The 25,247-nt window shown below is 42.2% G+C and overlaps 1 protein-coding gene and 1 long non-coding RNA gene across 2 annotated transcripts in view; both read right to left on the bottom strand.

Annotated features, from left to right (window-relative positions):
• MACC1 (MET transcriptional regulator MACC1) overlaps positions 1-4,994 on the bottom strand; it is a 28,554-nt gene extending 23,560 nt beyond the window's left edge. The window contains exon 1 of the mRNA XM_081883199.1: positions 4,848-4,994. The gene's annotated coding sequence lies outside the window, so the exon portion shown is untranslated. The remainder of the gene's footprint in view (positions 1-4,847) is intronic.
• Positions 1-25,247, bottom strand: part of LOC309353850 — a 166,163-nt gene that overhangs the window by 75,351 nt on the left and 65,565 nt on the right. The window lies entirely within an intron of this gene.

The following is a 25,247-nucleotide window of genomic DNA, read 5'->3' as shown; positions in this document are numbered from 1 at the left end:
TATCACTGTTCCTCCCCCAGCCACTTCAGGAAGTTCAGGCAACACAACCCACCGGTTCTTTCATTGCTTTTAAACCTTTATTGCTTTTCATTAGAACTGAAAATCATTGCCTCTTAAATATAAATTGAACCGGAGTGCTACAGCTCAGTAGCTTTAAAGCCAGTCGCTGACAATCCCACAGCCGCCTGCACTCTATCAAGGCTTTTTGTAGAGTAAATTTATCTTCACACAAAAATGGACAGTTGAGGGTGATTTGGATCTGCTTTTACAGTCTATTTCCCGTTAATGCTTCATATTTCAGAAATATATAGAATCTTTTGAAAAAGTCTGAGGATGCTGGTTGGTCACTCTGGGTGTTCTGAACTCACAGGAACCTAACAAGCCTTCCACTTTGAGCAAAAGGACAGACACCAGCTCATATTTTGTCACAACGGTGAAAACTAAGAGAAACATTCCCTGGCTGAGAACCAAGCTTCCTTGCCGATAGCAATGTATATCATAAGTGCAAGTTCAGTACATGCCTGCACAATCAGTCATACAGAAAGAGTAAAACACAGTCTGCCATTAAATATGCTGTACCGTGCTGAAATTTGGAGGAATATGGTTGTGTAACGAAACTAAGACAGTGCCACTCAAGTCTGAGATGAGGAAAGACCTGACTGTACATATTAAACAATTTGAAATATGCATGCAGTGGGTGGGTTGCCTTAAGGCAGCAATGGGGACCTTGTGGCTCTCCAAATGTTGAACTCCAGCTCCCATCAGCCCTGATGATTGGCCATGATGGCAGGGGCTGATGGGAGTTGGAGTCTGGCATCTGAGGTGATGAGGTACAGGATCCCCATCTCTGTCTCAATCTCTTAATGAAAGATAATATACACTCTTATTTTGAAAGGCCACTCAGTTACCTAGTCCAGGTTCCTTTCAGTAGGCAATATTTTTCTTAAGAAAAGGTACCGATAAATACTATTAGTAAATCTCACTTGTTGCCACACAGGGTACCTTCATGACAAACATTTGCAGTTTCATCACATGCATTAATTTCATCACATAAAAATCAAGGTATGAATTGGCAATTGTTTTCTTAGGGGTAAGGTCATGCATGACATGACCTTGGAACTGAAGAGAAACTATCAACAAGTGAAGAATAACTTCATTAGGTAATTAGAATATCAAGAGGCTTCCCACTAACTCCCAAAACTATGAAGAACTGCCACAGAGATTCAAATAATCCACCCCAGGGTTGTATTATTATTATTATTATTACTTTTTACCCTGCCTTTTTCCTGACAGGAGCACAAGGCAGCTTACAGATAAAAATAAGAACAGCTAGAAAAATAGGGGGAAACAATAATTAAAAAACAATCAAACATTGGTAGAATTAAGACACACACACTACACACACACACACACACACACACACACAATAATATCTGTTAAAACCATACAAATACCTATGTGAAAGAGATGAATCACACATCTACTTTACCAAACAGATATCATTTTTTTAACAAAACACCAAGACTAGAAATAATCAGTCTATCCATGCAGAGCTCCACACACACACACATGCTGATCAAGTTTTCTCTGGAGCAAGCACTGTGCCAAGAGGGTTGTGTGACTTAACCCGAAGAAGGTATGTGTCAAAACCAAGACTGAAAAAACACCATTAATAAATCTAAGTTTGATAGGATTATGAGAAAACTCTAAAAAGCCTGAAATGTAACACAGAAGCCAATTAAAATTGCTATAACTAAAATGCAGAATAAAGCACTTAGGGAAGAAATAACTCAAATGCAAGGCAGACACTGAACAGCTGGGAATTAACCAAAGCCTCTCTGAAAACTCAAGCACCGTAATGGGCAATTTAATGAGGGTGTCTATTGAGTGCAAAGCTCAGGCAGAGAAGCGATTAAAGGAGGGGATGGCTTTTAAATATGAAAGTTTTGCGTCTATTACGGTTTATGAATTGATAATATAATCCCATTTTGACCCATTAATGTATTTATTACAAGATAATATTTTACAAGTAACTGGCAGAAGGAAAGGGATTACAGGAAGCGTAGAAAGCAGTAAGGTTTCTAAATCGCTAAGCAGAAAAACCTGCAACTATGAGTGAGGATAGGGCCATTTATTTTGGAAGACGAAAACCTGTCAAGAAAGAACTATGCTAGCTTAACTGTATTTTCCCCCTCATCTCTTCCCTCACCAGCTTTTCTTACAGTGAATTAATAGCCTCTCCATCATTATAAAGAAGAGAAAGCCATGTTCAATAAGACGACTAACACAGCATCTAATTAGTATTTTGAGCAAACTGCTACAGGATACTGTCGAGTTAGTTTAGCAAATGCAGCGGTGTCCATCCAATTTTAAATAGCTATGAGGTAAACTTCAAGGCCAGTCATCACATAGCCTCAGGGTAAACTGTGGTTCGACATAATTTTGTGCACAAGCTCTAATGCAGTTTGTATATCACAGTGAGAAAGGCTGTGTACCGTTGTTTATCGTAACCAACTTGCTGCATCTGGTCCAGAGGCTTCCAAATTTAGCTAGATAATCCCAATCTGGTGCATCTGACAGCTGCTGAAGAAGATAGGGAGCCCAGACCCACCAGCAATTCAAGCCACCAACATTTCGGTGACTGAAACAGTTGCAATGATGGATAACACATAAGACCATATGTATCCTACCACTGGCAGGATCTCAGCCAGTGGTTAACCCAAAGAAAGCTCCCAAAGGCAGTTTGCAGGACTGAGCCAGCCCAGAATTCTCTGAATGTACTGCCCTCCACCCCTGACAGAGTGAACAGTAAAACAGCATAAGCAATGTTGAATTCCATTATATTCCAGTGGGTTGGTTCCAAAGTGGCCCAATCACAAGTGGAAGGCACTTCAGCTTGGGCAGGAAACGGAAGAGGCTGCCTTATGCCAACTGGTTCATCTAGCTCAGACTATACTAGCTGGCAGCAGCTCTCCGGGGTTTTAAACAAGGGACGTTCCCAGCCCTACCAGATGCCATGAATGCTCTGCATGCAAAGCAGATAGTCTATCATTGATCTATGGCCATCACCAAGGGGAAGCTCTCAGTTTCTGCTACCTCCTCCAGTGGCATCCTTCTATACCCCACACTGCTCTCATAGGTTTCCCAACACATAAATGTGGTTTTTCACAGGACACAAACATTGGTTCAAAAAAAAAAAATAGAACCATCCCCCAAATGGAACTCAACTCACATTGAATTGGATGTAAATAATTGGGGACGCGGGTGGCGCTGTGGGTAAAACCTCAGCGCCTAGGACTTGCCGATCGCATGGTCGGCGGTTCGAATCCCCGTGGCGGGGTGAGCTCCCGTCGTTCGGTCCCAGCTCCTGCCCACCTAGCAGTTCGAAAGCACAATTAAGTGCAAGTAGATAAATAGGTACTGCTTTCTAGCGGGAAGGTAAATGGCATTCCATGTGCTGCTCTGGTGCCGGTTCGCCGGAGCAGCTTCGTCACGCTGGCCACGTGACCCGGAAGTGTCTGCGGACAGCGCTGGCTCCCGGCCTCTAGAGTGAGATGAGCGCACAACCCTATAGTCTGTGAAGACTGGCCCGTATGGGCAGGGGTACCTTTACCTTTAATTGTATCTCCAGTTTCTAGTGATTCATCATTTTAAAGCTTTGAGCCAAAAAGTACAACTGCAACAACCTAACGTATTCTCATACTTCAGATTCTGGCCCATCAATCAACCAGTTCAAATTCTCTCATTAGTCAAAAGTCTTACATTACATCAGTAAAACCTTTTAGCAAAGAATGCAACACACACTTTCTGTTCTTTATGCTATAATAGGCCATATATAATGCACTACCATGCCATTTGGATTGAGTCACATCCTGTAAAAGATATGGCTAGGATTAGGAATAAGATGTATAATTGAATGTTTCCTTTTGTGATGTGAGGCAAAGAATAGCAGACCTCAGAACTGTCATTTTACCCAGGACTGAGTAGTGTTGACTCCTCATAAAAGGAGTTATCGGGGCATTGTTTCGATCAGCTTTTAAGCTAACCCTTCCACAGAATCGATGTTTAACATGCCAGGGGGCTCTTAACCACAATCGTAGGTTATCACCCAATGTCTTAGGCTGGAAGCCAGCAGGGACTACTTCATCTTTGAAATGGCTCTACAGTTTACATGGGCCAAGAGCACTGTAAGGAGAAAAGATTCAAGCTGAGAAGCTAATGAACTAAAAAGCAAAAGTGCCCTGGGAGTGTATGAAACCTTGTAAATTGCTCTGGGTTTTAAAATTAGTTCTCCTATTGATACAAACATCAGTAATGGTTTTATAAAATGGGGAGTGATGCCCACAGCCAGGAGAGCCAACTTGAATAAAATATTGGGGTATTCCCCACCCCGCATTATTGATCACATGATCGATCACAGCATTGGGTAATCGATCACATGATGTAGTGCATGCACACTATTTGAATGGCAGTGCCCATCAGCTTTGGGTAGAGCGGTCCCCTCGTATATTTTATGAGTGGGTGGGACGAAGGGACCTCGGCACCTAGGAGTCGGCTCCAATGCCCACAGGTGCTTTCTACATGGAAACAGCAGGATAAACTTGTCCCAAACTTAGGGGCGCGATGGCAGCGAAAGCTCCTTCTTAGTTTAAGGTGAAATGCGACTCGGATGCTGAGGCTGCTGATTTGCAAAAGAAAATAAAAGAGATGGTAGCAAAGCGCGATCAGGAAGCGGATCCACTCCGCATGCAAATTTGTCCATATCCATGTTGTCTCCCCAACCCCATTCCGCCCATCTCCCCCTCACCTGAACTTTGAAACTTTAAGGTGAAACAAAACCCACGTACCTTTGGTCCTTTCTCCCTTCAAATCCGCAGCAGCTGCTTATCCTAAGGGCATTGCTTTGGAGACAAGCGTGTTCTAAAGCGCTCTTGGGGATCCCATGCTGGCTTGAAATTTAAAAAAAAAAGAAAAAGTGAACAGGTTAGGAATTCTAATTAGAAGACACACCTTCTGTTTGTGGGTTGGAGGCCGCAAGGCTTTCTGGGACTCTGAGTTCCGATGCCGCCTCGTAACTCCTACTGAAAGAAAAAATGAACTACATTACCCATAAGTCCATTCGACTCACCTGCGCCTCCACCTGAAACTGGGAAAGCTGGTCCGGCCACTGAAGTTTCACCTGAGGGCGGGAGAGAGAGTAAGAAAGAAGGGGCGTGCAGTCGGGCTGTGGATTTTGTTTTCTTCGGAGTTTGCTCGGCTTGGCCCTGCTGTGGCCGAATGGGAATTAAAGAGTAGAGAGGAAATAACAGAGCTGAGGAATGCTGGGGCGAATTCTTTGCTTTTTAGATTTCAAAGCTGTGAGAGCTTTAAAAATAGCCTCGAAACCTGAAAGACCGGATTATGGATAGGAGAAACTCTGAGCTGTCGCCAGGCAGATAAGCTGGGGTGGCACGAATGTTTTAGTTGTTGGGTATAGAAGAAATAGGGAAATGCCACTAAAGGAAAACAAAGGAACAGGTGACGTCTTAAGAGGTGGTGCAGGAAAGGTTGGAGACATGACTGGTGCTGGTGGCTGCAAAATAAATCAATCGGTCAATCAATCAACCAACCAATCATTATTTCATTCATTCATTCTAATATTTATATCCCTCTTTTCCCCCAAGGTGCTCAACATAGTGCTCATGCTTTTCCACCTATTTTATCCGCACAATAACCCTGTGAGATAGCTTCAGGCTGAAAGTCTGTGACCAGCCCAAGGTCACACAGTATGGCTGAGTTGGGGATTTGAACTCTGAACTCCCAGGTCCTAGTCTGACCCCCTTAGCCACAACTTTGCACTACTCCATACTATCCCAGCTTTTGGAGACCAAAAACTGGGGCAGGTCTCTTCTGAGGCCTGCTCCTGGGTAATTCACGTGACTCACGCCTTGCTGTCGCTCCGAAAAGGGCCTTTTTCCTGGGCAAGAGTGCAGCATGAGAGTGTGGCATCCAAAATGGCAGGTATGCTACCCGCACAATGCACTTTTCATTAAGGTGTGAGTGCTATGTGTCTCCCATTCAGTTTTTATCCTGGCTGGGTTCTCAAAAGTAGATAAAAATCCTAATCTTGATTGAAGTAGCCTATCCTGATTTTAGACCTTTGTTTTTATTTGCACTGTGCCTTCTGTGATTACTTGACTTCTGCCCTAGTGGCAAAGTTTATTCTGTGTAGTAGATGCCCCCCCCCAAAAAAAATCCTGCTATCCCATTCACTTCCCCAGCTGCTATATATTAATGTTTTTAATAGGCTGCATCAGCAGAAATATAGTGTTCTGATCAAGGGAAGTACAGTGGTACCTTGGTTTATAAACTTAATCCGTTCCAGAAGTCTGTCCTTAAACCAAAGTGTTCTTAAACCAAGGTGTGCTTTCCCATAGCAGCGGGGGACTCAATTTACAAATGGAACACACTCAACAGGAAGCGAAACATGTTCTGCTTCCAAGGCAAAGTTCACAAACCAAAACACCTACCTCCGGGTTTGCAGTGTTCTTAATCCAAGTTGTTCATAAACTAAGCTGTTCTTAAACCAGGATACCACTGTAATAGTCCCGCTCCATTCTGCCTTGGTCAGACCACACCTGGAGTACTGGGTCCAGTTCTCGGCACCATAGTTTAAGAAGGTTATGGACATGTGCAGAGTGACCAAGTTGATCAAGGGTCTGGAAACCAAGCTTTATGAGCTTTATAAGGAGCTGGGCATGTTTGGCCTGGTAAAACAGAAACTGAGAGGAGATATGATAGCCATCTTCAAATACCTGAAGGGCTGTCACATGGAGCTTGTTTCTCCTGCTCCACAGTCTAGGATCCAAACCAATGAATTCAAGTTACAAGAAAGGAGATTCTGACTAAACATCAGGAAGCACTTTATAACAGTAAGAGCTTTATGGCAGTGGAACAGACTCCCACAAGAGGTGGTAGACTCTCCTTACTTGGAGGTTTTTAAGCAGAGGTTGGGTGGCCATCTGTCATGGATGCTGTGGTTGAGATTCCTTCATTGCAAGGAGTTGGACTAGATGACCCTTAGGATCCCTTCCAACTCTAAAATTCTATGATTCTATGGAATCCTTGGACCCATAATAACGTAACTAGTTTTTCTGGAGCTGTCCCTACCTGGTTCTCTCTAGAGTCCAGGAGTGGACTTCAGCCTACCCAGTTGTTTCTATCTTGGGGTCTTGTCATTTGATAGTTCAATTGTATTTAGTTAACAGAAAACAAATGTATAGAACTCTTACCTTCAATTCCCCACCCGCACCCCTTTATTTTAATCAATGTATATATAATGAATAGCAGCCCTCAGAAGACCTCAGTTTGCGTTAGCTCTTGGCCTGTGTGCTTAATACTGTACTAAATCATCAGGCGATCAGCCACAATTTGACACAGGGACTCTCTTGGAATTGTAGCACTTCGTTGATCAAACTGTAGCACTTCCCCAAAAGATCAAATTTTAAAAGTGACAGACAAATGCATTGGAAAGTGTGGGATATCAGCTGCTTTCACACAATGTCATCTATTTAACCTCCCCATAAATAAATCGGAATGGATGGCAACATCCTCTAATCTCCCTGCAATCAAACCAGGATGAATGCTCAATATAAAGGGTGTCCGGAAGTGCCCTTTATTGTCACTGCAAAATGTGCTGGATGCCCCATGCCTTCTGAAGTTAGAATTCCTGCCCTGTGTTATCTGTACCTTTTATTATGGATTGTCATGTACTACTGTGCTTAAACTGTTTTTTGGGTTTTTTTAAATGAGCACAGGTGTGCTTGTGGAAAATGTGGCATTTAAATAAACTGACAGTGACTATTTTACCTTAGACATGATGCAGCAAGGACCAGCTTTCCAAATGCTGCTCATAAATGTGCTGGCAGTTTAAAGAGATGACAGCTAAAATGGTTTTTCCTAAAGTGCCAAGCTGACTACTGGCAGCTCCAGGTGCTGTATATGAACCAACTTATTGTATTACCTTTTAATTAACCCCTGGCATTGATTCATTGTGCTAAGGCTTTTCAATAATGGAAGCTTATATTAGGGTGCACATTTCAATAATTTCAGGCCTCTGATATTTCTGAAAGGAGAGCTATTGTACATACAAAATGTTGGGAAATGGTTTTCCAAATCACCTTTTTTTAAAAATTCTAGTTGATGAGATGTTTCCACAATGACCAAAAGCCTTGTCCCTAAGCGTGAGGCATTCACATTTAGATGAGTCCATTATTAGCTGCTTTGAATGTTTGATGTAGTGGTGTTACTATGAAGTAATTTTGCCTCCAGACAACCAGTTTATTGAGTGCTCATCCTGATTTGTTTGCAAAAAGCTTGCACAGAGGTTATATGCACAGAGGCACTGTTTGTTTAGCAATAATTATGATTTGTTTGTGTGGAGGTTTTAGGGAAGCTGTGTGTTTTTGAGAATTCAGGCTGACATCATTGTGCAGAATTTGTGGAATTTGTATTCTTCTTCTTCTTCTTCTTCTTCTCCTCCTCCTCCTCCTCCTCCTCCTCCTCCTCTTCTTTGTTAGGATATGTAAACCACTTAGAGATTTCTGCTGAAATATGAAGTGGTATATAAATGAACTAAACAGACGTTATGCAACTTCCCATCAATCGGTTGTTATCCTGCCCTTTCTAGTGCATTTTCCAGTCACTTTCTTTACCGTACAAATTACTTTTTTTCCCTTATTTTTTTCCCTTCAAGTGGGTTTTGTTGCACAAGAGCTCTTTAATTGTACACATCTGAATTTCCTGGTGTGCAGCTGAATCCCTCCTGCAAAACAGTGACAGTCTTGAGGGGACCTTTTAATCAGAGTTTCTGTGGACAGAGGAACCCACGTGCCATACAGAGAAAGGAAAACAAGCTGCCTTCTGATTCACGTGGCAAGAATCATCCCACAGTTTCATTGGTTGGACAATCAGACGAGTTTTGGCTACTGTGTCACTGTTATTGCACAGCTTGTGGTTAGGACTTAATAATTAGAAAGGAGCAGTCACCTTGACTAACAAGGTGAGGCCTGAACTGCAAACAAAACATAGCAGGGGTTTGCCCAGCACGTGAGATGCACACCAGCGATACAGGGTACATATCTGAACATATAACGCTGCCAAATGCTGAGTTGTGCTATCAGTCTGGCCCTGACTGGCAGCAACTAATTGAGGAAACAAGCAGAGCTCTTTCCCAGCCTTGCCACTGAAGAACTTTGAAAGTGCCAGGGACTGAACCTGGCAAGTTATATGGATCCACAGTCACTTTGATTACTATGCAGACCAACTACATAGTGCTGTTATTAACTCTTAAGGGCTTAATTGGCTTGGGGCTGAGTTACCCAAAGGACTAGGTAAAGGGACCCCTGACCATTAGGTCCAGTCGTGACCGACTCTGGGGTTGCAGCGCTCATCTCGCTTTACTGGCCGAGGGAGCCGGCATACAGCTTCTGGGTCATGTGGCCAGCCTGACTAAGCCGCTTCTGGTGAACCAGAGCAGCACACGGAAACGCTGTTTACCTTCCCACCAGAGTGGTACCTACTGTATTTATCTACTTGCACTTTGACATGCTTTCGAACTGCTAGGTTGGCAGGATACCCAAAGGACTACCTTCCCTCATATTTAATATTAATATTGTCATCACCGTCATTTATTTATTTATTGCCTCCTAAACCACCATCTTAGGGAGATTAACCCATAAGATAATTAAAAATAAAAAGCACTTTTTTCTTTAGGTCAAAATTAATATGTTGGCATTCAGCAACCAGTTTGGGTTCTTCTATGGCTATGTACAGAAGATTCTCCCTGGAGAAGATCACCTGGTGCCTACATTATGGAACTTTAGGCACAAACGGAAGACTTTTTTTATTCTCCCCAAACTGTTAACCTTTAATTTGCAGCAGGTATATAGAATTGCAGAGTTGGAAAGGACCACAGGGGCATCTAGTCCAACCCCCTACAATGCTGGAATATTTTGCCCAATGTGGGGCTCAAACCCACGACCTGGAGATTAAGAGTCTCATGCTGTACTGACTGAGCTATCCCAGCTCCTCAGTAATACAGCTTGGGTGCTTCTTAAATTCTTGAACCAATTTCTTTCCCCTTCGCATTGTTGTTGTTGTTGATTTTATGCTACTTGGGTTTATGTGTTCAGGTGGTGGTAGTTGAATTTTTGCACTGATTTGTATTGCACGAAAGCGTTTTGTGCTGTTTTTAAATGTTCGGTTTGTATACACTCTTCAGGTTCAAAGGCTCCATGCCTCTGAATAGCAGTCCCTGGGGAACAGCAGTAGGAGAGTGCTTTGGGGCTCATGTGCTTCTTGTGGCTTTCCTATTGGCTGGCCACTGTGTGCAAAAGGATGCTGAACTAGATAGCTGTTTGTTCCGATCCAGCCACTCTCGTCTTATGCACTAAATGGTATCCATAAGTGCTAACTTGGTCAGACCTAATAAATTCTGTAGTTTCAATGCAAGTCCACAAGTTGGAGCTGTTGTAGTGAGGAAGCTCTTCTTTGACAATCATTTATGTCTGACTGTGTACACATTGCCATTTTAAAGTTCTTTTTCCCCATTCAGGTTGAGGATGGTTTTGAGGTGAGCTCATCAAAACGCAGCATTTCCTAAGAAACGGCATGATAGATCCCTGTTAGATATGGATCGTGACTAACGTGTGTTCCAATCCAGTGGTGGAAGTGGACTGGATGCAGAGTGAACAGCCTGAGAAGCTGATCTTAAGAGCCATTTAGTTGGGGTAATTCTTACTGATTTCAATGTGATGTACTTCGAAAAGTGTGGATTGGCAGCCTTTCTTCCCTATTAAATAAGGAGCGGTGACTTTGTAATGTAACATGATTCTCTTGCAAAGGCTCCTGTGAGTGACAGTGAAAAGAATTTAAGCTTACAAGGCTGTCATGTAAAATGATTCTTTATATAGTACTCCATTGTGCATTTGGAATCTAATCAAAGTGAAGTGACACCAGAATTAGTCCAGTGTGCAAAGTTTAAAGTATCTGATCTACATTCTTTGAAAGCAGCTATCGTATTATATATGTGAAACAGTTGTCTATTAATAGCCTAACTATGCCACAGACATGTATATTTGAGTATGCAAACTCAGAGCACCCATGCCAACAAGACCAGAAACAAAACGAGGCCATGGAGAAACGGAAGTCTCAGCATCCTCGGGGAGCTCTGCAGTTTGCAGAAGTACCAAGGGGGGGGACTAAAAACAAAGGAGATAAGCTCCTCAAGCAGTCCATTTAAGATGGAGGGTGCTTCCCGATTATCTGTTTATTGAGCATCCATGCCAATTTCTTTGCAGGGAGATTGGACAACGTTGCCGTTTAATAAGCATCCACTCTGGTTTGTTGGGGGAGGGAGATAGACGGTGTAACATCAAAGCAAGCAGCATCCCACACTTTCCACAGCATCTTCTCGTCACTCACAAAAAGTCACGTCTTTGGAGGAAGCAGGCCCATTGTGCAAGAGCCCCAAATTGGCTTTCGGCACATGACATCAATTTGCCAATGTGTCATTGAATCCCACCTGAAAATAGTGATGGTCTGAAAGTGCCCCTGAATATGGTCGGTGGTCATTGGGAGAGTGGGGTGTTGCTTATCCACTGGATCAGAAAACCTGTGAGATGTGGGGTGAACTGTCCTGCTTCAACTTCTCTGCACAGGGGAAAAGGGGAACAAATGAACAAAGGAGAACAGGCTCCAGTAATGCAGAACTCTTCATTGTAGCTCAACACATTTCCAAATAAAAAAGGCCCATCTTCAGGAGTTCTAAACAACAGACAACATTAATAGTGGCTCTTAAAAATACAACTTACAAAAAGGAAATTGGAACGTACTGTAAAGGGTTAACATAAAGAAGTCCAAAAATTCTTTAAAACGCATATCCCAAAATCAAGTTATCATAGACACTTTTTACCTAACTACGGCAAACTAAAAAAATCTTGAAGTATTGAAAGAGAAAGAGATAGAGAGAGCACTTACTGGGGATTCATACCTTAGCCATAAAATCTCAAAAGCCTCAATTGTTCTAAATAATACACCACTATTGATCCTAAATGTGAATGATTGAGCTTCTGACAGCTTATACTATACTATCATATCAAGGAGAAAGCCATGGCTATATGTCTGATATCCTGAAGAGCAGTGCACCTGTTAGGAGGTGAAGATATACTGCAACATTTTGTTGGAGGTCCCACTTGTTGTACCCTCATTGCCAACCTCTCTGTAGTTCCCTAACTTGACACACCTTTTTTAAAAGCTAAACTAAATGAACAGAGCTGCTTGATATTAAGATGATGTGATTCAAGAACTGAAGTAGCTGCACATCTGTATGTAGGTCATGAAGTTAGTGGAGCAGCACTGATTTATATTAGGCAGTGGGCTGGCAACAAGCCCAGAGTGCATATTCAAAACTGTTACAAAATAATTGCTTTATCTGTGTGAAACAGGGTCTTATTAACTATGGAGAGAGATTCTCACTCCCCTCCCCACACTCCTCCCACCAAGGCTCTGACTCTGTACATATCACCATGTACTCTGACTCCAGTGTACTGACCACAATCCGTATCTATCCTGTAGTTCAGGAGTCAGCAAACTTTTTCAGCAGGGGGCCGGTCCACTGTCCCTCAGACCGGACTATTTTTGTTTGGGGGGGGGAATGAACAAATTCCTCTGCCCCACAAATAACCCAGAGATGCATTTTAAATACAGTGGTACCTCAGTTTAAGAACTTTATTCATTCCAGAGGTCCGTTCTTAACCTGAAACTGTTTTTAACCTGAAGCACCACTTTAGCTAATGGGACCTCTTGCTGCCACTGCACCACTGCTACACGATTTCTGTTCTCATCCTGAAGCAAAGTTCTTAACCTGAGGTACTATATCTGGGTTAGCGGCGTCTGTAACCTGAAGTGTCTGTAACCCAATGTACCACTGTAAAAGCACACATTCTACTCATGTAAAAACACCAGGCAGGCCCCACAAATAACCCAGAGATGCATTTTAAATAAAAGGACACATTCTACTCATGTAAAAACACACTAATTCCCCGACCGTCTGTGGGCCGGATTTAGAAGGTGATTGGGCTGGATCCGGCCCCCAGGCCTTAGTTTGCCTACCCATGCTGTAGTTTCTTGAGAAATGCTACTGTTTGATCTTTTCCCCTCAAACCAGCTTCCATCTGATTGGAAAACATAAGCCACATTCAACATCATAGTTCAGCTGAGGTGTGTACATTTGAGGTAGCTGTTGCACATGTGCAGGTGGTAGCTTCGTGAAGAGGAGTTGGAGGGGACAGTTGCAGGTGCGGGGAAACCAAACAGCTAATCCACATCACATGCATCCCCACTGGTGTGTATAGCAACATGCAAATGAAACTGGAATTCAGCAGGAAGAATTGATATCTGCATTTTAAGCTGCTTAGCCCTAGCCTCAGTCAAGAAGCTCAGGTCCAGATCCGCTGAACGCTTTTGACTTTGGAAATGTTGCTAAGAGAGAAGGCACCTCTTAAAATTTTCTCCGTGAATTAAAACTAGTTGCTCTGCACGTGTTTATTTTTTGGTGACATTCATCACATCTTCAAAACAAAGGTTGAGAAATAACCAATTGGATCCACTGCATTTTCTGTAAAAGGCATGAATAGTTTTAGGGAATCGTTTCAGGGAATTTAATACCAGACAGAGAAAAATTATCACTGGCATTTTAAAAAATGATTGTCGAAGAAGGAAGTGTAAACCCTGCAGAGGGTGGGGGGGAGAGAAGTATGGGAGAGGAAGATGTATTTGTTTTGACAGAAATCCTAGAGGCTAAATGGAACTGTGACGTCACTGAGTAGAAATCCATTTTTACACCAGGCTTGCTAGCATTACTTAAGATCCTTCAGGGTCTGACTGAAAATATAATTGTTGGATGTTTGAAATGAAATAAATCAGCCATTCAATAAAGCAAAATTAAAAAAAAATAGTCACAGTTCCAAAAAAGAGAGAGATTATGTTACTAAAATGCTTGTGTTACACTAGTTCCCTCCCCCATACAAAATTCATGTGTTTTGTTGTGAGAAAGTAAAAAAGAAAGAAAGAAAGAAAGAACATTGGCCCCACTGTGCCTCCTAAAAGATTTCTGAATGGGATCCTTTTCTGGAAAGCTGTTTGCAGTTCAGAGACAGAAAGCTCCCTTGATGATGCCAATCTGTCCTTAGTGTTCTGGGGGTGGTGAGGTCAAAAATATGGCAGGAGCAGAACCTGGGAGGCTGGGTCCACCAAATCCACGGAAAGTGAACCCTAGGTACCATATTTTTCGCTCTATAAGACGCACCAGACCACAAGACGCACCTAGTTTTTGTAGGAGGAAAACAAGAAAAAAAATATTCTGAATCTCAGAAGCCAGAACAGCAAGAGGGATCGCTGCGCAGTGAAAGCAGCAATCCCTCTTGATGTTCTGGCTTCTGGGATAGCTGCGCAGCCTGCATTCGCTCCATAAGACGCGCACACATTTCCCCTTACTTTTTAGGAGGGAAAAAGTGAGTCTTATGGAGCAAAAAATACGGTAAGTGCAGGGATCCCTGGTCGGAGATTGTGGGTGTGCACAACAGTTGCACGACATGACAGAGCCCTTTAATCCACTTTTTACGTGCAAACCTCAAGTTTTGTAATGTGGTTGAATCTGTCCTGCAAAATGCTGACAGCCTGGGGACAGTGCCTGTAGATAAAGATAGGGTGACCATTTAACAGTATCAACAGGGGAAAGGATGTTAGTCAAAACACAGAGAGACGAAAGATGGCATTGACTTACTGGTTCAGACTTCCAGGGGCTTCTCTTTGGGCAGAACATGGCAGTACAGAACTTCCCTCCACTCACATTTAATACTGGATGGTGGGATCCAGTAACCACATTGACAGTCTTTGCTCTGACAGAAGCCAAGAAGAGTTGCTCCGCATAGGTACTGCTAGTTAGATATGTCAGAACTTTCGCAGGACTAGCCTGCCAAAATCCAGGGAAAGTCTGCTCTTCCCAACTTTCCAGCACACACACACACACACACACACACACACACACACACACACATCCTTCATTAGATGCATGGAAGGTGATTTACATTGTACCAAGGGAGCCTGCAACTGTTCAGCTTCAACTCTCCCTGGAACATAATTGTGCCAGAATTATTTGTACCTTGAGCAATACACCTGCTTCATTTGCCTCAGTTGCACGGGCCTTATGATAGATGTTTAACAGATGGTCAAAGCTGCAATTTAGAGGGAAATCAGTACCTAGCTTTGTGGAATGCACACACACACACACACACAAATTCTGGCATGGTTAATGCAAGGAGTAACTTCAGAAGACAATCTGGGTCCAAACATTAAGGCAATGGTCCTTTGGGGACTGCTGACTACGAATACCATTGAGGTTGGATCTATCATCACAGTCATAATAAATGCATTCTTCACATGTGGAATGGGTTGTCGTATAGTATAGTTAGGGATCAACCTGGGCTAATCCTTTTCAAAGTACAGCAGAGAGACTGAAGCTGATTTTTCAATTTGTGGGTGCCACTGGGAATATTAAAATGCTTGATTTAGGAAGGCAGTTTAGGAACGCTTGAGTCACCTGATCTCCTCTGTCACTGCGTTTCTACAACCAGATTCTCTTGGAACACTTTGCTTTTTATATTCTTGCATGGTTCATTTTTCCTCACACATTATCAGTCCATGTTTTGTGGTTTTCACAATCTTGGAGCAGTATGATGTTCTTGATCTCTCTTACTGCCCTAAATCCCACCACACAGATAAACACACACAAAATGAAATGGCTTCTCTGTTGCTGGCAAACTGCGGTTTCAATACAGTAATGACTTACCTGGGAGTAATCCTCATTGAAATCAGCAGAATTTACTTCTGAGTAGACATGTATATGGAACAACTGGATATGGAACAACTGATTGGTTCAAAATTGGGAAAAGAGTACGACAAGGCTGTATATTGTCTCCCTGCCTATTTAACTTATATGCAGAATTCATCATGTGAATGGCTGGACTGGATGAATCCCAAACCAGAATTAAGATTGCCAGAAGAAATATCAACAACCTCAGATATGTAGATGTCACAACCTTGATGGCAGAAAGTGAGGAGGATTTAAAGAACCTTTTAATGAAGGTGAAAGAGGAGAGCGCAAAATATGGTCTGAAGCTCAACATCAAAAAAACTAAGATCATGGCCACTGGTCCCATCACCTCCTGGAAATTAGAAGGGGAAATGGAGGCAGTGAGAAATTTTACTTTCTTGGGTTCCATGATCACTGCAGATAAAAGACGCCTGCTTCTTGGGAGAAAAGCAATGACAAACCTAGACAGCATCTTAAAAAGCAGAGACATCGCCTTGCCGACAAAGGTCCATATTGTTAAAGGTATGGTTTTCCCAGTAGTAGGGAAGGCTGATCACCGAAGAATTGATGTTTTAGAATTATGGTGCTGGAGGAAACTCTTGAGAGTCCCATAGACTGCAAGAAGATCAAACCTATCCATTCTGAAGGAAATCAACCCTGAGTGCTCACTGGAAGGACAGATCCTGAAGCTGAGGCTCCAATACTTTGGCCACCTCATGAGAAGAGACGACTCCCTGGAAAAGATCCTGATGTTGGGAAAGATGGAGGGCACAAGGAGAAAGGGACGACAGAGGACGAGATGGTTGGACAGTGTTCTCGAAGCTACCAGCATGAGTTTGACCAAACTGCGGGAGGCAGTGGAAGACAGAAGTGCCTGGCGTGCTCTGGTCCATGGAGTCAGTTTGTTGAGGGTGTCATGCCCATGGTCCCTAAACACTGATCAGCACTTGTTATGAAATGCTCGAAACAGTGCATCGCCTCAGTAATCCAGGGATGGGGAGCCTGCGGCTATGTAGATTTTCTTGCACTACAACTCCCATAATCTTTGGCCATTAACCATGCTGGTTGAGGGTTATGATAGCTGGAATCCAACAACATGTAGAGGGTCATAAATTCCCATTCCCTGCAGTGATCCTTTCAACAATTCTGCAATTAATTTAATTAACAGTAATATACAGTGGTACCTCGGGTTAAGAACTTAATTCATTCTGGAGGTCCGTTCTTAACCTGAAACTGTTCTTAACCTGAAGCACCACTTTAGCTAATGGGGCCTCCTGCTGCCGCCGTGCCGCCGGAGCACGATTTCTGTTCTCATCCTGAAGCAAAGTTCTTAACCCGAGGTACTATTTCTGGGTTAGCGGAGTCTTTAACCTGAAGCGTCTGTAACCTGAAGCATCTGTAACCCAAGGTACCACTGTATATATTATTAAGGCCAGTGCTTTTTTTCTTTTAAAAAAATGTTTAGTGGGTACTCTCATTTTCCTACTCATATTGAAATGAGGCCAAACTTCGATTCACAAAATGTTTAGGGGTATGCGTATCCCTGCGTCCCCTCAGAAGAAAAGCACTGATTAAGGCAGACCAGCATGAGTATCCCCATTTTATAGATGGGAGTTCAGCCTCAAAGTTTGTGATTTCCTAAGGACTTCTAGTCAGATCATGGCTGAAGTGACATTTGAATCAGGGAATAGTTTCACAGTTCTTTTTTCTTTTTTTTTGAACCATTGCTCTATGCTATATATATATATTTTAAAAAACTCAGATATGGTGCAATTATATAGTACTGTCAAGAGCTGCTGCGTATCCACAAGGCTCTATTTCTGGAACCACTGGGTTTACTGAGTGCAGAACATGAAATCTAGAATGGAAAAGTCTGGGTTCAGCATTTTTGTTTTGAAGCGCTGCCTGACTGCGCTTAGAAACAAAAGTGCTGAACCCATACTTGACCTTAATTTTTAGTCGTTGGCTTACAACTTTGTGAAGGGAATTTCCACGTGCAAAACGTAGAGCACCCTGAGAACTCTTTATCGCCATCTAAAATTGACTGAAAAGTGAGCTTTTGTTGTTTTTACAAGCTGATGATAAAACCATACGTCATCCTTTCCATTTGGCAGGTTAACAAGCACAGACATATTCCCCAGTTATATTTCAAGCTGACTAGTAAAGAAGTAAAATCACATCAAAATTAATAGATGGAAGATCTTATCCTCAGGGCTGAAGATGATGTAGAATTCATGCTCAGGATCATTGCGAATGATTTGCTCAAGTTATACACACAGTGTCCCAAATACACATTTGAATGCCAATTGCTGGGTAACACAAGAGGGAGAGCCAATTTCCCTCAGGTTCTCCTTCTGGGCTTCCAAAGACATCTCATTGGTCACTTTGTGCAATGGGATGCCAGACTTGATAGGCATTTGATATGAGCCAGTGGGTTTTCTTATGTTGACATGTTTACAACCATATTCTCAAACCAGCACTTCCTCCTAATCTCTCTCTCTCTCTCTCTCTCTCTCTCTCTCTCTCTCTCTCTCTCTCTCTCTGTGTGTGTGTGTGTGTGTGTGTGTAAAAGGTAAAGGACCCCCGAACAGTTAAGCCCAGTCAAAGGCGATTATGGGGTTGCAGTGCTCATCTCTTTCAGGCCGAGGGAGCTGGCGTTTGTCCACAGACAGTTTTCCAGGTCATGTGGGCATCATGACTGAACCGCTTCTGGCGCAACGGAACAGCATGATGGAAACCAGAGCGCAAAGGAACACCATTTACCTTCCCGCTGCAGCGGTACCTATTTATCTACTTGCACTGGCTTGCTTTCAAACTGCTAGGTTGGCAGGAGCTGGGACAGAGCAATGGGAGCTCACCCCGTCACGTGGATTTGTGTGTGTGTATGTGTGTGTGTAGATAGATAGTAGATAGATAGATGATAGATAGGTAGATAGATAGACAGATATAATAGTTAAGGACAATGGCAGAAGTGTGAAATAGCAAATAATGAGTTGCTGATTCCCAAAAAACAACTATGCATTCTTCACTTGAAAAATTATTTCTGACATCTTAAAATTTATCTCTTTCTTTTAAAAAAAAGAATGCAAAAGATACCCACTTAATAACAGATATAATTAGTTTCCATATTCCCTAACTCAAATAATAAACCCCTGAACAATAAAACTAATTCAGGAGGCTTTAAAATGTAACAAGATTCTCTTCATTTCTAGGGCTACGTCTATTTATATACATATAAAGCAGCCAGCTAATTTATTGTGATGAAATGCCGATATCTGAAAGAAGCCATAAATGGACAATATAGGTGTTGCACAGATAGTTTATGTGTACTTTTTTGATGTACATTTCTTGATGTGTTTAGAAACTAGAATAGGCATTTTTTGATGAGGTCCAGATGAGGACTGCCCAGTTGTTCAAGCTTTGAAGGCATCTTTGATCTCCATTTCCCTTACTTTCCACCTCAAATTAAAGTCAAATGCCTTGATTTAGAAATGGAGTTCAATGTACACAGCTAATCCAGATAGACATTGAAATCCCCACTAAATGTGGTTGCTGTGTCTGATGCCAAGAGGGATCCATATCTAGGGTCACTACCAACACACAGGCAAAGCAGGTGTATTCTCTGCCATTAAGAATGAGAAAGGATTGCATAGGTCATGTAGGTCACTTCTCTTGAGGAAGCAAGCTCTACATTGAAATCATCCTTGCTTCTGCTTAGGTAATCTCTTTTCTCTAATTAAATTTGCAGCGGTATAAATTCCACAACTTCCCTAGACAACTTGTTCCATTGCCAAGCTTTTATTACAATTAACAAACTTGCATCCAACCTGATGTTCATCCTCAATTTTGGCTACCACAAACTAAACTCATTTGCTACAGCTGAGTGAGTTCTTCTTTGAATAGTAACTTTGGCACACACCTTTCTGTCAACAGAAGTAGCAAATGAGTACATGGATTTCTCTCTCTCTGTGTGTGTGTGTGTGTGTGTGTGTGTGTGTGTGTGTGTGTGCTTGCGTGTGTGTGTGTGTGATGGATGTTATCTCCATTGAGATGAATGGGCAGTCAATCTCTGTGTACATCACAGTGCCCAGAACCTCTGGATCATGGCTACAAATTCTGGTCAGCATTTCAAATGCTTGAAGTCTGGAAATAAATAAAATAAGTAAGTAAGTGCTTCATCTTACTTTCTCCAGACTGGACACATCCAGGCCAAGCTCTCTATGGCTTTTGTTCTAAGCACATTATCATGGCTTTCTCATCTCCAAATAATATCTGCTTTGTAAAAAGAAGGGAGGGAGGGAGGGAGGGAGGGAGGGAGGGAGGGAGGGAGGAAGAAAGAAAGAAAGAAAGAAAGAAAGAAAGAAAGAAAGAAAGAAAGAAAGAAAGAAAGAAAGAAAGAAAGAAAAGGGGGGAAGCTTTTTGTGATGTGGTACCCCAAAATTGGACACATTGTCCAGATGAATTATCACCACTGATTATTATAACTTCCACAACTTTAGAAAAGATATGCTGGTGGCTCATTAGAAACGTTTTAGAGTTTAATTACTATACAAGAACCCTTTTATCGGAGTACCTTGCACAGGACTGTGGGTTGCAGCCAACTATGTTCTACTTACAGTAGACCCATTGAAATGAGTGAACCTAAGTTAGCTGTGTGTCCATGAATTTCAATGGGTATAACTAACATTGGATACAACCCATTAGCTCTCTGTCCTAATCATGTTCCCACTGTTCTCAGTCCCCAAAGACCGTCTCCTTCCTTCTTTCCCATGGCTGAGATTCAATAGCCTTTCTACTTCCCATCATCACAGCCAAAGGCCTAGCTGAAAAGAAGCAATGTATACCTGACAACCTGCCCCCCTCAGATCTGGAGTTGCCCTAAGCCCTCTGGGCCAGCTAGCTTGGAGCCACCATTTTAACCTCCTGCAATGCCACCAAGTTAGCATTGCTCCAGAACACTGTGGGAAATGCAATGGTGGCTTCATGCCTTATAGGCTAATTGTCTCGCTGCAGCTGGGGCAAAGTCAGCTTGGCAGGGCCTACCAATGTGAAGAATAGCCACAAGATGACACTCAAGGTTCCTCTCAAATCTAGAACTAGCCTTGAAGTGAGCTCCTCACCATTTTGGCACCACTGGCTCCTTATTTGTCTTGCCAAATAAGTGCCTTACACCAGGGCTGGAGAACTGGATCTGACCAGTAGGCTGGATCCTGGTCCCCGCCAACTCGAGTACACCATTTTGACAGGTGAAAGGGTCCATGATGTCAGGTGAAACATTTTTCACTGCTCATGCATTTTGAAAGTAAACCACACAGGCCAAGGAACTGGGCTTTGCAAGCACCAAATATCAGTGTGACTGCTTGAAGGCCCAGGGCTTTGCAAATTCAGAAGATCAGTGATGCCTGCAAATCAAATTAGAATACTGTCCAAGCCCAATAAATTGTGGGCTAGAGAGACCCCACTGCTACCTTACCCAATAATCCCACTTGTTCAATGGTTTGGCCAGCTGTCCCCTAATCTGGGAATGGAGAACATGTGTCCCTCTAGATGTTGTTGGACTCAAACTCCCATCAGTCACAGTCAGCGTGGCTAATGGTCAGAGATGATGGGATTTGTAGTCCAACAAAATCTGGAGGGCCACAGGTTCTCCATCCAAACTGGTACGATTTAAGAACTATCAGATGCCATTATTATGGCAGTCATTAGTCATTCTGATAGTCTTTAGTAGGCATCAATATAACCTTTGAAAATTACTGGCTTCACATCACCTCCTGCTGCCTTTATATGTTAATATATTACTGTAATGTTTCTCGAAATGATTCAGTATCACCGGCTGTAATTTTTCATGTCAGAAAAGTTCAAAGTATGCTAAATTGTGGTTAGACCTTTTGTGGTTTTATATTTCTAGGGGCATCACTGGAATAGTAGTCCAGGATGTGATTTATCTTTACTATTCACAGTGCTTTCCCATTCCTTACTGGTCCTCACATCTCATACTATCACTGCAGTATTCTTACTCATTCACATGCCAAGCTAGTTTTTATGAACCGCTTGAAAAAAGTTCAGTAGAAAAATGCATCACCCAAGAAGGACTTTAGAGAGGTAAATTATTCAGGCCATCTTTGAATGTCATAGCAATCAGTAACAAACTCTCCCAAGATTACTTCATTCCATGGATTACAGAAAACTCTTTATTTTTATGATTTTATGGATCTTTCAACAGGAATGGAAGACTAAATCAGTTCAGTTCACATTTTAAAGCAAACCTTCCTAACTCACTCTTTCCGAAACTATATGTGCAGTAGAAGCACAGCCATCCTTTGAAAGTCTCATACTTTTACACTGCAGTTCTCCATGGAAGTAATGGGTAGACAAATGTGTATATACTGTAATAATGTGTGCCAAAATGCATTATATTTGGGGGAATTGCTCTGCAAAAATGAGTATACACGGCAAAATTGCATACAGATGTGTACGTTAAAAGAAACTCATCCTAAAATGCTGGTGAATTTTCATGAAGATTAAAAAAAAAATGGAACACTGAATTTAAGTTTGGGGGGGGAATAGAAATTTGGAGAACCTATAATTGACAGATTCACCCATCCCTACCTTTTAACTACCACTTCCAAATGGTGGATTAAAAACAAACAGGCTTGATAGTTGTGACCAAAAGGTGATCAAGCACCACCCTTGGAAATCCTGGTGGGGAGCAAAGAGACAGCCCACCCCAATGAACCATAACCCCTAGATTCCCAGCTTTCATTTTTAAGAAAGTTTCTAAGATTTGTGGAACCTGAGTGTTTGTGAGTAGGCGTGTGTGTGTGTGTGTGTGAGAGAGAGAGAGAGAGAGAGGCTCACCTGCTCTCCCCTTTCTGTATTTTACTTTCCCCCCCCCAGTGCCCTTCTGCCCTGGAAAAATTCCTGTGGATTCCCACCATACCAATCATGAGAAGGAATCGCTGCTGCGTTATCACTGCTGCATCAACTCCTGTTAAATACAGAAGGATTACTACCTGTTGTGTAATAATAAATAACTATTCTTCCAATGTTGACAAAGCCATCAGCAAAAAATATAAAACTTGGGTTCTTAGCATGCCACCAATGGGACTTAAAAGATACCAGGCCTTATTCTTATAATAGATGTCCATAAACTATACTCTTTTATATCTTGGAGACAAGAATGATCTAAAAGGAGGCATTTATGGTTAGTCCCTCTTCAGTGTGAATAGTTGACGTATGCCATGTGCTCAAGTCATTGCTCTGGGGAGATTCTATCTGTCTATATTTTGCCTGTGCACCAGTCAGTCTCCATAGCAACCAGTTTGCTCCCATGGAGAAAGAAGATGGGGTTTTTTCCCACACACAAAAAACCCTTATATTTTGAAAACATAACTCCTTCTGGATTTTTGTTTTTGTTTTTTTGAAGGGGGGGTGACCAATCTTTGACTTTTCTTCTCCTTGGCATTCATATATGGTGCTTCCATTTGTTTGCCCAGATCACTGTAGCAGCAGGGATAAAATCTGACATTATTTCATCCTCTGAATGAAAGGTTCATTTATTTACATCAGCCTTTCTCAACCTGTGGGTCCCCAGATGTTGTTGAACTACAACTCCCTTCACCCCTAGCTAGCAAGGCCAGAGCTCAGGGATGATGGGAGTTGTAGTCCAACAATATCTGGGGACCCACAGGTTGAGAACCGCTCATTTACATATTAAGTGTGGAAGCAGAACCAGTGTGGTGAGGTGGTTAGAGTGACCTGGGAGACCTGTGTTCAAATCCCCACTTGGCAATGGAACTCGCTGCTTCTCAGCCTAACCTTCTCATAGGGTTGTTGTGGGGAATTAAATGAGGAGGAGGGGCCATGTACACCATCCTCGGAGGAAAGGGCGGGATATAAATGGAATAAACTAATACAGTGGCCTGTTGCAAGCAGACTGATGTATCATGCATTCAGAGATGCCATTCTGAGGGCAGAAAATGGATAGGGGTTTTTCCCTTCCTAATGCTACTTTTCATGAGGTTGAACCAGCCCATGCACTGTGGTCCCACTGAAAATTTTCCCCACCCACCCACTATGCATTTATAAGCAATGCCATTTCAATGTTTCAGTATCATCCCGGCATGTTACATGAGGGTTAGTGATAGTCCCTGGTGATGTAATGCAACCTAGGAACAGGGCAGAAATTTGTTTTGTTTCCTATACTAAGGCAAACTTGCCTGATTTGAATTTTCCAAAATGGACCGAAACACAGCCATTCTTCAAAATTCGCACTTCTTTGAATTTTGCAATGTACTTCTCCAGCCAAGTAATTTGCACAAAAATGCATATACTAAGGTAAAATGTGCCTATAAAGGCAGATATTAGTGAAATTGATGTATGACTATGCAATATATATGGGGAAATTATTTTGCAAAAATGTGTACATTAGGCAGACTTGTGTGCGAAAATATTATGAGGAATTTGAACTAAAATGTGGGTGAATTTTCATGAGGACATTTTTTTATATAAAAAAAACTAAACTGATGTGGAGAACTGAAATTAAGATTGGAAATATGAAAAACCAAGATAATCCAAAATGAACATGTTTGCCCATCCCTAATCGAACCTTTGCCAGTGGATAAGCTCTTGGAACCAACATAGTCTCTATTTTTCATGGCTGAGGAAGGAAGGAATAATTCTCTACTCCCCATGCATCATGGTCCCAATGAAAATGACCCCTCACTCCTGTACACTTTTAATATTAAATTTAAAAAAATGCAAAGGCTACACATTTAAACCATGACCTTTTGCTGCATCATTGTCCTCCAGGCACACTGGGGTTTGGGAGGGAGAGCTATGGTCCCTGATGATCTTTTAGAAGCTTTGTATATAAATGAGCCACTTCACTATTCACTGAACAATTCCCAGAACCTTAAAGTCACTGGATCACAGTCATCCTTCCTGTGTTGTGCAATCTACCTTTTAACAGTCTTGTTTGTAAACTTGAAAGCACAATGAGGGCCTTTCTCAGAGGTTTTATAAAGCCTTATCAAAGCAGCTCGGATGACGACACCTCAGCGCTTCACTTCCACTATTAATGTATTATTGCTTCAGAGCCCAAAGACTCTTGTAATCGTCTAAGAAAAGACTCAGCATCTGCTTCATCTGGAGGTAATGAAGCTTTTGTTTTCTGCGCCAACTCTTCAAGTCCAACATCTGACATGTTGGAGTGGGGGGAGTTTTTACAGATGGGCTATCAGAATCTGGACTATTTCTGTGCTGAGATGCCTCAACCCCCTTTCCCCTTTTGCATTCTCTAAGATCTTTAAACTGAAAATTCTTGTGAACAGGA

Source organism: Podarcis melisellensis (assembly GCF_964234715.1).
Source record: "Podarcis melisellensis genome assembly, chromosome: 12".
Lineage (NCBI taxonomy): Eukaryota > Metazoa > Chordata > Lepidosauria > Squamata > Lacertidae > Podarcis > Podarcis melisellensis.
This window is presented reverse-complemented; position numbering and strand designations above follow the sequence as displayed.